General features: G+C 38.8%; 1 long non-coding RNA gene across 4 annotated transcripts in view; it reads left to right on the top strand.

Annotated features, from left to right (window-relative positions):
* Positions 1-17,215, top strand: part of LOC105240029 — a 180,196-nt gene that overhangs the window by 141,216 nt on the left and 21,765 nt on the right. For all 4 annotated transcript variants that reach the window (XR_004627272.1, XR_004627271.1, XR_004627270.1 and 1 more), the window contains one exon: positions 8,038-8,220. This is a non-coding gene — a long non-coding RNA (uncharacterized LOC105240029). The remainder of the gene's footprint in view (positions 1-8,037; positions 8,221-17,215) is intronic.

The raw sequence follows: 17,215 nt of genomic DNA, 5'->3' as shown, positions 1-17,215 counted from the left end.
AATGTTGATCATTCATTTAATCAGACGAACAATGTTGTGTTGTGCACAGTGGAAAATCAGTGCTGATTGCCGGTCCTTTCGCACTTGACAGGCTTAGACTACATTTTGCCGTCTGTTGATTCTACTACAGCTTTTCTCACATTGTCTCACAGGGAGGTGACAGAGCATAATGGGCAAGGGGCAAAGTCTCTCGAGCTGTATTTCCCAGGTGGTTAATCCTGCTTCTGCTACTACTTATTGGCTCTATGATCTTAGGCAAGTTACTTAACCATTTTGTGATTCAGTTTCCACATCTGGAAAATGGGAATAATAACTGTCCCTACAGCACTGGCTTGTGATAATTCTGTGAGTTAATGCCCAAAGAACAGAACACAAAAAAATATTCAATAAATACACTAGGCTGTGATGTCATTTGGCATACACATATAACTTAATTTTCCTAAGCCAGCACGTCGGCTTTGCAATGTGTCAACTTGGCTAGCCTGAACTACATTTCCCAGAATGACCTTTCTTGTATGTCTGTGGTTGGGGTAAACCACAAAGGATATTCTTGTGCAAGATTTGGAAGGCAGAAGTGAGGCAGCAATTATTTTGTTGCTCACACACGTTGTCACTTATAGGCTGGCTTACGAAATTTGTGTAAGCCAGGTGCTGCATCTACAACCCTTCCACCTCCTGCTAGATCGTCCTACAGCTTCTCTGACTCCTGGGACAGGTGTATTTTTTTACCTTCATGGTGAAGCCCCCTAACCACTCCAGGATACTCATATCACTAAGGGCAGAGGAACAAAAACTGGCATCAGTTTCAGTCCAACCTTGCAGATTCTAGCTTGTGCTTATGGGGTCTAGTTTATTCTTGGTCCTCCTGACTTTACATCCATCTTCTCTTCCTGACTGTCTGCCTCATGGATTTTAAGCTCCAGCACTAGATGGAAAGACAAGAGACTTATAGAGACTGCTTTTTAACCAGCTCCCACAATTGTGTAAGGTCAAATCTCTGTAACAAATCCATAGATAGATAGATAGATAGATAGGCAGACTTGTAGATAGGTCCCTAATGGCCCTGATTCTCTGAATGAACCCCTGCCTGATAAAGCCAGGAATAATTAAAATAGTTCCACTTTACAACAACATGATCATAAGCACAAACAAAAACATGAACAATAAAAACACATGGATATCTGATTATAAGAAGATCATTTACAAAATTTGAATAAAATTACTTTTTAGGTTATTATGACAATGAAACTTGACATTTTAAAAAATTCTCATAAAGTGTCCTAGATTTTATTACCTTGGTGGCAGACACTGTGGCCTTGAACTTTTCTAAAAATATATCATAGAGGGATGCCTGGGTGGCTCAGCTGGTTAAACGTCTGCCTTCAGCTCAGGTCATGATCCCAGGGTCCTGGGATCCAGCCCCGCATTCGACTCCCTGCTCAGTGGGGAGGCTGATTGTCCCTCTCCCTCTGCCCCTCTCCCTGTGCTTATACTCTCACTCTCTCTGTCAAATAAACCAATAAAATCTTTTAAAAAATTTATATATATATAAATATAAACATATATATATGTCATAGATAAGATTCCTTGACTCTTTCTCAGTCTCCAAACTTATCTCCTGAGTCAAAGGAATCCTACTTATCTCTCACTAACTCACTCATTTTTTATTCATTCAATCACTTAAAAACATTTTTGAGTATCTGGTATGTGCTAGACATGGGGTTGTTGCCATGTATACAAAAACAAATAACTGTCTTTTCCTGAAAGCATCTGAGTTTCTAAAGGAGAGAGAAGCAAGCAAACCAGCAGTGTGTTGAGTGCCATGATGGAGCTGTGCAAAGGACTCTCATTGATGAGGCTGTCAAACTACAAAAGGGAGTGAGAGAGAGCCATCTAGAGAGGGAATATTTGAGTTGACTATAAAAATATAAATAAGGGTAAGGCTATAAAGGGGAAAGATATTTCCCATAGAAGTACATGAATACAGGGGAGCCTGGGTGGCTCAGCCGCTAAGCATCTGCCTTTGGCTCAGGTCATGATCCCAGGGTCCTGGGATCGAGCCCCGCATCAGGCTCCCTGCTCGGCGGGAAGCCTGCTTCTCCCTCTCACACTCTCTTTGCTTGTGTTCCCTCTCTCACTGTCTCTCTGTCAAATAAATAAATAAAATATTTAAAAAAGAGAAGTACATGAATACAAAGTTCTGGAGGCTCATGGAAACATGGACTATTTGGGGAAATGCCTTAGGAGGGAATCATGAATTTGAAGGTCAAGAGCAGGATCAGGGTTAGAATCACAGCTGTGAAATTATTGTAACTCTGGAGACAGTTAAAGTTATGGATGAGAGAATAAAGACTGAGCACATACAGAAGAAAGACAATCGTGGCCAAGGATGGCACTCAAAAGAACCATACCACCTCGCAAGAGAAGGAAGAAGAACCCTTAAAGTAAACAGAAGAGGCCAGACAAGAGGCAGGAGAGAATTATATCCTAAAATCCAAGGGATGAGGGAGATTTAAAGAGAATGTGATCAACAATGTCAAATGCTGAAGAATATGAAGGTAAAACATGGATGGATTTAAAGGGAAATCGTGGGTTATAGGTGACCTTTCAGAGTATACTTTCAGTAGAATAGAAAGGTATGAACAAGTGAGCCTGAATGTTCACCGAGAAAACCCAGGACCACTGAAGTAGATAGGAGCTGTGAAAATGTTTTATCTTGTCATGGAAACATGTTTTTCCCTTCAAAATTTGCTATGGTGATCAATCTAACACAAATCTGAATCTGCTGCTATCCTTACAGAAACCATTCATTAACTCCCCAAAGCTTACAGTATAAAGTTTCTGTGTTATCAATCCCAGTTGCATACTTCCCTTTCTTGTAAAAGGATAATATAATCCACCATTTGGATGTGACTTACAGTGCCTTCTATAGGACGAGTTTATTTGTCCAATCCAATATGTTGGGCTTGTTCATGTGACTTGCTTTTGCTACTGACATATAAGCAGATGAAATGTTTACTTCATTCAAGATTTAAGAATCATTGCATGTGTCCAACTTCCTGCAACGAGAGTGCATGTCCCAAATAAGGACTGCTCCTTAATGCTGGGTGCTCTGAGAGGCAGCTATGTGGAGCAGAGCCACAGCAGATGACCCACAATCATTGTTATGTTACACAAGGAAGATTTAATGTTTGTCATTGAGCCACTGAGACTTTTGAGTTGCTTATCACTTCTGCAAAACTGATTAATACGTAATTTGCTAATGAATTTGGAGTATTGCTGTTACAAAGTACCTAAATAATAGAGTAGCTGATGCAGATTTATATTTAAGATTGATCACATTAGCAAATTTTGGACACAAGATAATGCTTTGACAGGATGAAACATCATTATTTTTTTACTTTGTAAGTAGGCTCTGTGCCTGGCATGGAGCCCAGCCCTGGATTTGAACTCACAACGCTGAGATCAAAATGTGAGCTGAGATCAAGAGTCAGATGCCTAACCAACTGAGCCACCCAGGTGCCCCAGGATAAAACAAACAACTGTATAGCCCTCTCTGTATGTCAGTGGTTTTGTATCTTCTTTACTATTTAGTTTCATTACCATGTGGCATAAAGAGACAAGTTCATTCCAGTTTTTCTACTGGATTTTTACCCTCATCCTCTTCTCTTGAGTAGTGATATTTCAACTTGAGTTATCATGGACATATAGATTTTCATACTGATTTTGCAACCCCATAATTTAGATATTCATCTTTTTAAAATTACCAGGGGTGGCTAGCTGAAAATCAATAATATATGACTGTTCTTAGGCTTTGCCCTTTTCATGTACACCAGAGAAGTTTCTCACCCACTCTACACCTGGAGAGCGTTATGAAGAATCTGGAATTCCCCTTAAGATTTGGGAAATAACGTAAATAAAAATCAAATTTTGTGTGTGTGTATATATATATATATATATATCAAATTTTGTATATATATATAAAATTCTTAGTAAAATTCTTGTCTAGTTTACATAGACAGAAAACTAGACAGGTAATGTTTAGTAATTTTGATCCCAAGCTATTCAAAATACATAATAAGATCAATTATTTTGTTGATATTATATACACACACACATATATATATATATATATATATTTTTTTTTTCCCCAGAATCACACCATTTAAGTCATAGATTTAGAAAGGCTTTAGTTATCATTCTTCCCTGGAACACCTATCTCTCAAAGCCTTCTCTATCAAAACCTCCTCCCTTCTTTCCTTTCTTTCCTCTGTAGCCATTCCAAGAATTAAATTCTAGGGCGCCTGGGTAGTGCAGTCATTAAGCATCTGCCTTCAGCTCAGGGCATGATCCCGGGCGTTCTGGGCTCCTCCGCTGGGAGCCTGCTTCTTCCTCTCGCACTCCCCTGCTGTGTTCCCTCTCTTGCTGGCTGTCTCTCTGTCACATAAATAAATAAAACCTTAAAAAAAAAAAAAGAATTAAATTCTAAGCAAGCTTCTTTTGCATTAATGTCTTTTCTCCAACTGAGCTTCTACAAATCTCGTATCTGCTTGCCCAGCGTGGCACTGTGGTTCAGAAAAGTCTTGTTCCTTAGTTTGTCTATTTCTTAACGACACAGAGGTATTAAACTCTAAATACAAATTCTCAACATAGTCTAGGTCAATGAACAATATTCATACCAATTAAGTCCCAGCACTGTGACTCTAGGTCTCTGAACTTGGCTGCAGTTATTCTCAATTATTTTTCTGACTGTGAACTCACATTTTATTGCTCTTCTGCCACTGCTTATAAAATCATTTCATAATTACTTTATAGATGCCTTGAGTAGTATCTCTTTGATTAAAAATACTTCTTTTCTAATTATAATGTTTTCTTTTTAACCCTCACTAATTAGGGGCATTTAATGTTGTCTATCCTTTTTTGGGATATTCAGTAAAACTGGTATGCTATTGCTATTTTAGGGCAGCCCCACTTCCAGTTGCTCAGCATGTTTATATGACCTACTTTATTTGTGCTTCATTGACAGAAGCCAGACCTGCTCATATGCTCCAGTAGGAGATGCCAGGGCTCTTCCAGTCTCAGTTTTAAATTCACAGTCAAGCAAACCTGGAATTTTTCAGGGTAGATCTTAATGACTCTTTCAGATTTTAAATTCTTTTCGAAATCTCTTATCTATATGATGCCAAAACAAGCATTGATATAGTGAAACAAGTAATTGGTTTAATCAAGAAATTTCATTTGCTACAGTTTTTACTTTCAAAATGATGGGGAAATATGAACAAAATAATTGATCTTATTATGTATTTTGAATAGCTTGGGATCAAAATTACTAAACATTTCCTGTCTAGTTTTCTGTCTATGTAAACTAGACTAGAATTTTACTGAAGTTGTTCATGGAAGCAGGCTTTTTTTTGCTTTGATGCAAAATGACTCAATGAATGTACTAGCTTTTCGTTCAAACCACCTAATTTACTTTTTGCTCCTGAGAAAGACTTGATTTTTTTCTTGATGATGATTTTACTAAATTTGTTTTCAAATATAAAAACAGATCATTTATTTAAACAAAGTTTTTTTAGAAGCCAATGGGAAAATACAGTTTTAAGTACGTTATTAGTTTTAAAATAGTTATATTTTACACTGAATTTATGCTAATTAATAACTGAGAGTAAAGCTGAGTGTGGAAACAACTTTTTTTGCCTATATTCTAAGGAAAAGTTAAATGTGTTCATAATACAACTTAATAACTTAACAGATCTCCATTTCCCCCCTTCAGGTTTTTTGTTATCATATTATTTCTAAAGAAATGTATTAGAAAAATAAACAGAGTATGAAACAAAAACTAAGTGCTAAACAGTTTTCCTCATTTTCTTCCATTTTTAAAAAACTTCCTAAAAGTATGACATTTCTCATATCACTCTCCTCTTGCCTCAGAGAAACTCTATAATGTGTGTGACAGAATGCCAGTTTCTATCAGTTAGTGAAATTGAATGTTTCTATAATCACCTATGATTTACACAAGACTAGTATATGATAGTACTGAGAGGCACACCCATGTCTTCTGATGGTCCTCAGACTTTTCTCAACACATTCTTATCTCTGCATTCATTGTTTTGGTTTTTTTGAGAAATATGTGATTATCATGGCCTGCATACAAAAATAAGGTTCAGCTACAGACTTAGGTAAATATACCCTACATACCCTCTAATCCTGTTATATTGCAATCCTTCGGGTCAGTGCAGTAGAAACATGTTACAACTGAACAGCATCAAAGGAAAGCTGTTCAAGAAATTTAGATCAGTTTCAAAACTGGACCTTTTACTCCTATTAACATGTATGTATTGCTTATTATATCCCAGGCAGTAGACACTAGGAAACCCATGAGGAACAAGAGATTGTTTCAACCGCCTCAAGAAGATATACTCTAATGAGGAAGATGAATAAGAATGCAAAACAAACAATTATGATACAGCAAATTAAGTATTATCATATGGAATTGCAAAAGAGTAGCAGGAGTAAAAGTTGGGTACTGATGGGCAGTGGGGGAAAGGAGCCACTTCTAAATGAGTTTGGAAGAAAGAGGAGTTTTAAGGCAATGTCAGGGGCCCTGGGTGGCTTATTCAGTTAAGAGTTTGCCTTTGGCTCAGGTCATGATCCCAGGGTCCTGGGATGGAACCAGGTTCTGGGATCAAGCCCTGGTTCGGCTCCCTGCTCAGCAGAGAGCCTGCTTCTTCCTCTAACCCTCCCCCCTGCTCTGCTTTCACTGTCTCTCTCTCTCTCTTATGAATAAATAAAACATCTTTTTTAAAAAAGTAAAAAAAAAAAAAAAAAAGGCGATGTCAGTGGAATCTGTGAATGGGGTGGGACAGAGTGTAGTTGGCAAGAGGATTGCTTGGGGAAGGCACTAGGCAATGAGAGACTATGCCACTGCTGTAACAAACACCAGGCAACAGTGACTGAACCAGGTTTAATCCATTTCTGTCTCACCTAAAAGGGGTCCCTGGCAAATATGGCAGCTTGTACCATTAAGTTCACCCAAGGACCCAGGTCCTTGGGCACGGCTTTCCTATTGTGTTCCAAGGTGACTATTCCACATTTGACCAGGAGGAAATGGAGAAGAAAGTTGGGTATACTGTTTTTAAAAACATGAATAGAAGCTTCATACATTAATTCTGTTAACATCCCTTGCCCAGAATTTAGTTTCACGGTCGACCACATCTAGCTACAAAGGGAGCTAAGAAATAGAATCTTTAGCTTTGTAGCCATGTTCCTACCTGATACTGCTGTTGCTATAGAAGAAGCAAAGAACGGGTATCGAGGACACAACCTGCAGCCTCTGCCAAAGTCTGGCACTTTGGTGACCCAAAAATCTGAGTGCACTATTTTTTTATACACAGAACAGTCAGCCCTATGCAAGAAAGAGAATCCCTAAGTATTATCGGTTTACTGCATTAGTTCAAAATCCAGGATTGCTGAGTGGCAAAACCCAGTTTCTGGGTGATACATGTCCTTTCAATTAGGACTGAATGTGGATTTTTATGATCCAGTGACCTAAAAACTAAAAAAAAAAAAAAAAAAGTTTCTCCATAAACCTCTGCCCAGACCAGTATACAAAGATGGGATAGGAATCAAATAACTGCAATACAAATTCCTATTCAGAAAATGAAAGAACTGGAAATGCATGAAAATCACTGATTTCTATTGTTTTCAAATTCCACTGGCAGAAATTAGATAAACTCCCTACTCTGACACTAAGGTAAGTTTGGTTACTCTATCTTTCAACTCCCAATTCTGCTCTGTGGTAGGGATATCCCTGTCCGTGTTTTCTGTGGTTATATCTGAAGTAGGTAGTGGGGCCATGCCCTCATTAGGAGGCAAAACATCTTTCACACCTGCTTCCTGATGGTGCAGATTTGGAGATCAGAGTTTGCTTAAGAAACTTTAAAAAAAAAAAAATACAGGCTTTTGTGAGCCAGGCTTGCAAGTTATTTTTAACGATAAATTTTCCTCAAAAACTTGGTGTGCTTCTTGTGTTTCCAGATAACCACAGCACAGCCGATAATCTAGGCATAGAGTGATCGAAGTCTCTGGTCTGCCCTTCATGCTCACTCCACACCTGCCACTTACCCCCAGATTGAAGCTGTCTGAATCAAAACCTTCAGTCAGAAGGCAGCATTTTTGATCTGCCTTTGTCACCAGGAACAAGTTCCCGTTATCTGCCTGGTAAGTCTTCATGGGGATGCTTGAGAAAGGCTGGGCTATGGCTTAGTTTTCTCTGTGCCTCCTCTTTAGAGCCAGAACCACCTCTTATAACTAGCATCAATTCATGACTCTCTCACAACTTTGGTAAGAGGCAAGAAGCAGCTGACTCCCATTAACAGGAGTTTTTCCAATTATTTTCACTTGAATTGTAGGCTCTGTCAGCATATGGTTGGTATGGATGGTATGCAAGGAATTGCAAGTGACAGTTTTACCAAAACTTTTTGCACTATAAAACAAGAATGCTTAAGTTTTCACTCTGTGATATCTACCCTTTTGTCACCAACTACCCAGCCACCCAGCTAGTACTACACATTTTCATTTTTGTTGCAATAATGCCCAGATTCTAGGATTCAAATAAGTATTAATGCAAAAGGAGAAACCATTTTAGTTATTTTAGACAAAAAGGGATTGAATCCACTTAATTAGACAAGACTCAAAGAAATTAACAAGTTGTTATGTGACTAGAGAAATAGATTTCAGGCAGAACCGACTTTCTAGAGAAGCTCTTAACTCTGATGAAATCAGGAAGAAATTATAAGGTTGTGACTGGAGATATTGAGTCCAAGAACACACCCCTCTGTCTGTAATTCAGAAGTAGGAAAGCAAAACCAGGAAGTTACCACTGCTGCTGTCACATTGCTTCTCATCATCTCTGGAGCTAGAATGATGATGCAGAAAAACCATGCTTCCAGTGTTGCTTGTCAGAGGAAATCATTAAAACCACAGAGGGATGGTTTTCACCCACTTCTGCCTTCCAAATCTCTTGCTAATGCATTTATTTGGTGGAATTTAACGCATACATAAAACTCAAGAAGCAAAGGAGTCTGGAAAATTATTTACTTTCCAGCCTCTGTGGTACACAGAGACACTGGACGAATGGAGGGATAGATGCTGACTGAAAATTAATTGCAATAAGGAAAGTATGAAAAAAAATTTAGGGAAGATATGAGAACCGTCAACAAGAGGATGGTAATTGAAGCCAAGGAGAGGATGTAAATAAGGGAAAGAGGGCAGTGGGAAAAAAAGTATTGAGGACAGAACCAATCCAAATTTAAGGGATGAACAGAGGAAGAGAAACACCCAGAGAAGGCTAAAATGGAAAGGGCAGAGAAGTGGAAAGAAAACCAGGAAGAATGTGTTGTCTTGGTATGTACAAGAAAGGAGCATTAAAAGAAAAAGTTGACAAGAGTCAGAGACTGATAAAAATTGGGTAAGAAAGGATTGAAGATGGTAACTGGATTAAGAAAAAAAAAAATAACCTTGGTGGTGATGGTGTTTCATTGAGTGATAGGAGTAGGAGAGTCCCAGAGTCAGTGAGCTGAAGAAGGTTGAGAATCAGGAGGCAAGGAGTATAGACACTTTGCCCATAAAACTATAGGATAGATGTACATATTAGCTCAAAGTAAATTTGGGGGAAAGAAGATAAGAATCATTTTTCTTGCTCTTTTTAAGGTAAGAGAGTTGAGAATATTGAAATATTCAGTGGAAAGGATATGAAGAAATTGAGAAGTTGAAATATAGAAGGAAAGGCAAAAAGTAATGGAAGATGGTTCTTTAGGGCAGGAAGAAATGGAACCCGGTGCAGATGTAGAAGGAAAGCTGTAGGTGAGAAATAAGACACCTTTTCCAGCCTTTTTCCCATCCAGCACCAGGCTTGAATTCATAACCTTGAGATCAAGACCTGAGCTGAGATCAAGAGTTGGACTTTTAACCAACTGAGCCAACCAGGCATGCTGTGGACACCTTTTCTATTGTTGCAGAAGAAATAGTAAAGGATGGGTTGAGATGCAAGTAAGATCAAATGGTGAGGCATGAGATTGAAAGAAGCCCACTGGGCAACCCCCTTGGGTCCCCTCCCTCCGTGGGAGCCATGTACTGTCACTTTGCTATCACTCAATAAACCTTGTTTTGCTGACCACACCAAAAAAAGAAAAGGAAGGAAGGAAGGAAGAAAGAAAGGAAGGCAGGCAGAAGGGGAAAGAAGCTCACTGATTTTTCCTGTTTTTCTATATATAAGTAAAAAAGGCTCTTTGTTAAATTCAGGGGACATCTAATGAGTTACAGTATTCTTGAAGAGTTGAGAATATTTGATTTTAAACTAATATCACAGATCAATTACTTTCTGGTGAAGTTGATGAAAGTTCCACAAACTGTGTTCCATAAACAACAGAAGCTCATTGTCTCATAGCTCTGGAGGCCAGAAGTCTAAAATCAAAGTGTCAGCAGGTCTGTGCTCCCTCTGAAGGAACTAGGAATGCATCTGTTCTCGATCTCTCTCCTAGTTCCTGGTAGGTTCTTGGCTTATAGCAATGTATTCCAAGCTTCCTGTGGCTTTCTCTCTGTGTGTGTCTCTGTCCAAATTTCCCCTTTTTATAAGGACACCATATTAGGGGCCCACTCTACTCTAGTATGTTCTTAACTAATTATATCTGTCATAACCTTGTTTTCAAGTAAGATCACATTCTGAGGTACTGGGGGATTAGAACTTCAACATATGAAATGGTGGGGGGGGCAATTCAACCCGTAACAGAGTGACACTCCTAAATGCCAAGGGATGGAAAGTTGCTGATAGCAAACCCTCTAACTCAGGAACCGGTGAATACTGTGTTAGATGCAGTTGAAACTAGAGTGGTAGAAGTGGAGTCATCCCTTAAGAATAATAATGCCAAACCCTAGGGTTAGTATGAGGATTAAAGGAGATAACACATATAAAACATTTAGCACAAAAGCCAGACTATATGAAAAGTACTCAATAAATGGTTAAGGATCCTGGCTTCCTTTCAATAAATAACAGTCACACTACAAAAATAACACTAAAAGGGATGCCTGGGTGGCTCAGTTGGTTAAGCATCTGCCTTCGGGTCCTGAGATCAAGTCCCACATTGGGCTCCTTGCTCAGCAGGGAGCCTGCTTCTCCCTCTGACTGCTGCTTCCCCTGCCTGTGCTCTGTCTCTCTGACAAATAAATAAATAAAATTTAAATAAATCAATCAATCAATAAATAAGAAAAATAACACTATTATATTATTAACTATTCTTAAATTTATTTATAATTTTTAAACTGCCATCTGTACCAGGCCCTGTTTTAAAAGTGAGAATATAAGGTAGATTAAAATTAAATATTTGTTGAGGGGCGCCTGGGTGGCACAGCGGTTAAGCGTCTGCCTTCGGCTCAGGGCGTGATCCCGGCGTTATGGGATCGAGTCCCACATCAGGTTCCTCTGCTATGAGCCTGCTTCTTCTTCTCCCACTCCCCCTGCTTGTGTTCCCTCTCTCGCTGGCTGTCTCTATCTCTGTCGAATAAATAAATAAAAATCTTTAAAAAAAAAAAATTAAATATTTGTTGAATGAATGAGTGATCTTATGGTGTAATGGGGCAGAAAGGCATTATAGACAATTATGCGCCAGTGAAGTAAATGCGAAAAGGCATACAGAGTCCTCTGGGAAGAATTGGAGGGCTAAGGAAGGCTTCAACAAGAGATGATAGTTGAATATTTACATAGGCCTGCACACCTCTGGAATGGTAGAAAGTAGGCACCACAACAATCATAATTTTTACATCGTTGACTCAATTACCTCAGTTGAAAGTGACAATGAGTGTGCCATCTCCCCCAGACTATTTTAGCATGTTTTTATATTGGCAGTTGCATAAGGCTAAGGGATAGATTTTCCAATTTTGGAAGGTTTGAGTCAGAATATAGCTTCAAAAAACAAAGTATTAGAAGTAGGGGGATGGGGGCGCCTGGGTGGCACAGCGGTTAAGCGTCTGCCTTCGGCTCAGGGCGTGATCCCGGCGTTCCGGGATCGAGCCCCACGTCAGGCTCCTCTGCTATGAGCCTGCTTCTTCCTCTCCCACTCCCCCTGCTTGTGTTCCCTCTCTCACTGACTGTCTCTATCTCTGTCAAATAAATCAATAAAATCTTTAAAAAAAAAAAAAAAAAAAAAAAAAAGAAGTAGGGGGATGGGCTAGCCCAGTGAAGGGTATTAAGGAGAGTATGTATTGCATGGTGCACTGGATGTTATATGCAAACAATGAATCATGGAACACTATATCAAAAACTAATGATGTACTGTATGGTGACTAACATATCATAATTTAAATAAATAAATAAATAGTAGAACCCATGCATAATTATAAATAATATTTGATGAGAATCTTTTTGAAACATATCAACTTTTTAAAGTTTAAGGCTTTGAGGCTCCTGGGTGTCTCAGTCTGTTAAGCGTCTGACTTCTGTCATGATCCCAGGGTCCTGGGATCAAGTCCTGCATCAGGCTCTCTGCTCAGTGGAGAGTCTTCTTCTCCCTCTGCCCCTCCCCCTGCTCATGCTCTCTCTTGTTCCCTCTCTCTCAAATAAGTAAATTTTTTAAAAGTAAAGGTTTTGATTACAAAGAAACAGGACAGATGACCATGTTTATAAAAACTAAGAAATAGTGAATAACATCTAGAACTAACTCTTAAAACAAATACAAGAGGAATATTCATTATTTCTCATTTTCCTCCTTCCCTTCCCTGCCTCTTAAAGTCACACATGGAATATCCCTTACTTGGCTGATGAAATCTGAGAATAAAGGATACTTGTCTTTTCCACACCATGAAGTCGGTGTGTGATAAACCACACTGGCTTTTCCTATCTCAGTGATCAGAAAGCATTGCCTAGATAGTGGTGCCCCATCAGCCTTTGTGTCTGAGTGACAGCAATCACCAAACACATGTACAAATCTACATTGCACAGGTGAATGAGAAACTTTCATTATGCCAAGCCACTGGTATTTGGGTACTGTTTGTTAATACAGCATAACATAGCACTTTCTACTAATAACAATAATTGAAGTTTAAACCAGCACTTAATGCATCAGTGTCTTCAAGGGCACAATTAGAAGCTGTTTTCTTTCCTTTCCTCTTACCATGAAATCTGTGTCAATTAATAGACAGATATTCCGTACTATAGAAAGGACCTCTTGATATCTTGTAAAGTACCTTAGAAGCTTTGTCACCTCCTTAAACTATAAAATTTGTTTTTGAGTTTTGTGGCCATGCAATTTTTTTTCTGGAGAGAACTGTTCATAGTTTTTATCTAGTTCCTCAAGAAGCCCATAAACCATACAAAATTAAGAACAACCGCTATAGAAGCCTATATTTATAAGTTCCTACATCGGTGAATATAGCTGCATGACAACTTAACATTAACCAGTAAACAGTAGCTACAGTCAGGATGTGAGTTGGAGAGAACACTATTTTGGAGGGTTTAATAAACAGTAACTATTTACAAATTTCTAATTTAATTAATACTCTGGTTGTCTGACCTTTAAAATTGTTAAATTTTTCATCATTAATAGCTCTCCAATTTATCATAACATTTCTTTAAGATGACATTGGATGGAGTATTGTTTTATCAATGGATTCTGCTTACCAGTTCCTGAATTGGGTCTACGAAAAACACACAAGAACCCACACACATACATACACACATGCACATGCATACACATGCACCTGGTAGAAATTCAATCAAAAGGGTACTTCTCAGATATTACTGTGGAGTTCGTGGTATGTTCTGTGGAGCTCTAGGTGCATCATGGGTGAGAGAGGTGAGTCTGGGGGCTCTTTGTGCTCCCAGTCCTACTCCTGCTTCAACTAGAGCAGCTTCTCTTGTGCGTTTTACATGATGATGTTTTCTCTCTCCATCCCCCCCCACCATCAGAACTCCTGCTTTAAAAATGTTCAACACCACAATGTAAACTTACATGAAAGCATAGTGAGCTGTCTCCAAGAACTTGGAAACGAGGTTGACTTCTGAGAGTTGAACTATGAAATCCAAACTAAGGAATGAGATAAAAAATAGGCAAAGTCATTTTGAAGAAAGAGGATGGTTCTCAGGTCTGAATAATATTTGACTCACCCAAGTGATAATATTCATGTTTATAAAGAGAAAATGTGCCCCTCAGAAGAGACTGAAGAAAGAATAGGTGATCAGTAATAGACCTTGGAAAAAATGAAAGAGAAAACTTCTCCATTTCCAGTCTCCAACAGAAAAACTTAAACACATGGATCCATCAAGTTAAGTTTTTTGAGCTCAAAATGCTTTCCTTATCTCCTGAGATTCTGCCTTGACCCAAAGCAAAGAAATTTTTCTACCAAAGGAAGAAGGAATTGATAATTAGATTGGTTAAAGCCATATTTCATTGCCTCCCAATGCAATGACCTGGGAATGCATCTTTGGGACAATTAGGGCTCACGGGCTCTGTGCACATATGCGACAAATGGGAATTAAATTCTGTGGTGTGAGATAAATTAATTCTATAACAAAAAAAAATAAAGGGAATTAAATTCTGAGAGATTAACTTGATTCGTCAGTGAGCCCTGACTCATAAAGTTATTAGGTCGAACCATATGAAACTGCTGATATCCAGCCATTTTTAGCCTATAAAGCTGGAGGTTGCATATGGTTCTACATAGTACTATTCATATAGACCGAGTTCAGATTGAGTCTAGCTCCAAAGTTTGTCTCTTTTCACTGTGTAGCATTGCTGTTTCTGAAAAATGTTTGAAATGTAGATTGGCCATTTTTGAGAAGTATATTTTCTTATTTTCTGTGATTAAATAAGGAAAATGTTGGATTAGTCTTTTTGATATTTTGCCTTGCAATCTATAGGACCATTGGAAGAGGCAAAGAGGTGTTTATAAAGATTCACCTGGAAACAATGTGTAGGATGGATTGGAGAAGAGGCTTATGTAAAGAGACCAGGTATGAGAGGAGCCAGTAAACCAGGTGGAAGCATTGACACCAAAGGGATAGAAAGGATGAGAATTCAAAGGGGGAAAAAATGACCTGGAAACAACTTCTCCACCCTTGCCAGAGGGCCACTAAGGAGATCACTCCTTGCCTTTTGGGACAACCCAGCCTTGCCCAGGTCTTTTTAAAGTACAATCAGTAAGTAATCAGACCTGATATCCCATCTGATGACTCAGTTATTATGCAATGAGAGTGAGTCACTTCTCTCCTGTCTACATTTTCTCTCTGGGCTGTCTTTTCTTATTCCATAGCCTAGACTGCCAACTGAGTGGCAATGATTCGCAAATCTTTATCTCGCCCAAACCTCTCTCTTGGCCACAGAATCTACCTAAATGACAATGGAAGAGCTTCACCTGGTTGTCCCAGAAGCACCTCCAACTCATAGCTGAGCTCATAGATTTCCCCACTAATTGGATCTTTCCTTTATCTCTATAATTTGTTAATAGCATGCTAGGGCTTCATCTTAGATCATTCCTTCTCCTCCATCCTCAATATCTAATCTGTTCCTCTAACCTGTGTTTGTTTGCTTTTTTTTTTAAATCTCCTAAACATCTCCTTCTCTCTATTTCTATTGCCAATGTTCAGTTGAACACTAATTTTTACGATGGCTTCTTTACTAACCTTTCTTTTAAAATACACTCTTCAGGGATGCCTAGGTGGCTCAGATGGTAAAGCATCTGCCTTTGGCTCAGGTCATGATCCTGGGGTCCACTGATTGAGCCCCACATTGGGCTCCCTGGTCAGTGGGAAACCTGCTTCTCCCTCTTCCCACACCCCCCACTCCGGCTCATGTGTGCTCCCTCTCTCTCAAATGAATAAATTTTAAAAAAAATCTAAAATACACTTTTCAAATAAACTACCACTAATTCCCCCTTCAGAAATCATCAGAGATTCAGTTTCAAACTCCTTACTGTGCCTTATTTTCACCACGTGTTTACTGCTAAATTTTCTAGCTGCATCTACCTGCATTCTCTCCTATTTATTTTTTTCATTTCTCCTATGATTTCTAGGCAAAAAGGATTGTCAACTCCCCAAACATGTATATTTTGCCATGCCTCTATGCATGTATGCAGATTTTCCTTCCATCTAGAATGTCCTTTCCTCCACCTCTGCCACACCTCGTACCCTGCCTCGTCCACCTGGTTCTCTTAGTCATACTGAAAACAGCTTTTCCATCTTCTCCTTGAATCCTTCCCACACCTCCTTCCCTTCCCCCCAGGCAGAGTGACTTGCGTCCTCTTCTCTACTCCCAAATACCTTCTTTAACATCTATATTGCATTAATTGCCTCATTATATAATAACTCTCTGCTCCATAGATTGTATCTTCCTGAGAGTCAGATCCTGAATGGATGAATGAATAAGGGAGTCTGAGCCAATTTTATTTCCCTTTTATGATATAAAAGTAATTTAAAACTGAATCATTGAAATGTAACTGATATTTTCAGGAATCTGTGAAACATTCACAAACTGTTGTGATTCAGCCCTAATAAGGACCAACTCAAAAATGGGCAGCAAGTTCCTCTTCTTACTTTCTGTGATTAAATAAAGAAAATCTTGGGTCAGTCTTTTTGGTATTTTGCCTTGCAGTCTGTAGGACTTTTAAAAATATATTCAATGTTCAAAACAAACAAAAAAGATTAGAATAAAATTGCCAATTATGAGTATGCTTAAGAATCATTTATGATACAGTATGATAGTAAAGTAGTTGATTGGCAAGAAGATTGTAAGAGCACAAAGTGCCTTGGAGGATATTTTTCCACTTGGTTGTTATCTGCATGATCTTTAGCTACTGTCACTTACGCTGATTTTACAAAAAAAAAATTTTTTTTGTCCTTTCTTTTCTATTTCATGCTGTCATAGAGAAGGTCTTCCATCTTTGTATATATATAAATATTCATTGATGATTAATAACTGTATTTGATTGATTAGTTGAGAGCTAAACCAATCAACAAGGTCTTTAAAAATATCTATTCGTGGGGGCGCCTGGGTGGCACAGCGGTTAAGCGCTTCGGGCTCAGGGCGTGATCCCGGCGTTATGGGATCGAGTCCCACATCAGGCTCCTCCGCCATGAGCCTGCTTCTTCCTCTCCCACTCCCCCTGCTTGTGTTCCCTCTCTCGCTGGCTGTCTCTATCTCTGTCAGATAAATAAATAAAAAAAATC

Source organism: Ailuropoda melanoleuca, chromosome 8 (genome assembly GCF_002007445.2).
Source record: "Ailuropoda melanoleuca isolate Jingjing chromosome 8, ASM200744v2, whole genome shotgun sequence".
NCBI lineage: Eukaryota > Metazoa > Chordata > Mammalia > Carnivora > Ursidae > Ailuropoda > Ailuropoda melanoleuca.
The sequence above is the reverse complement of the archived record's forward strand: the minus strand, read 5'-3'. Positions and strand labels throughout refer to the sequence as shown.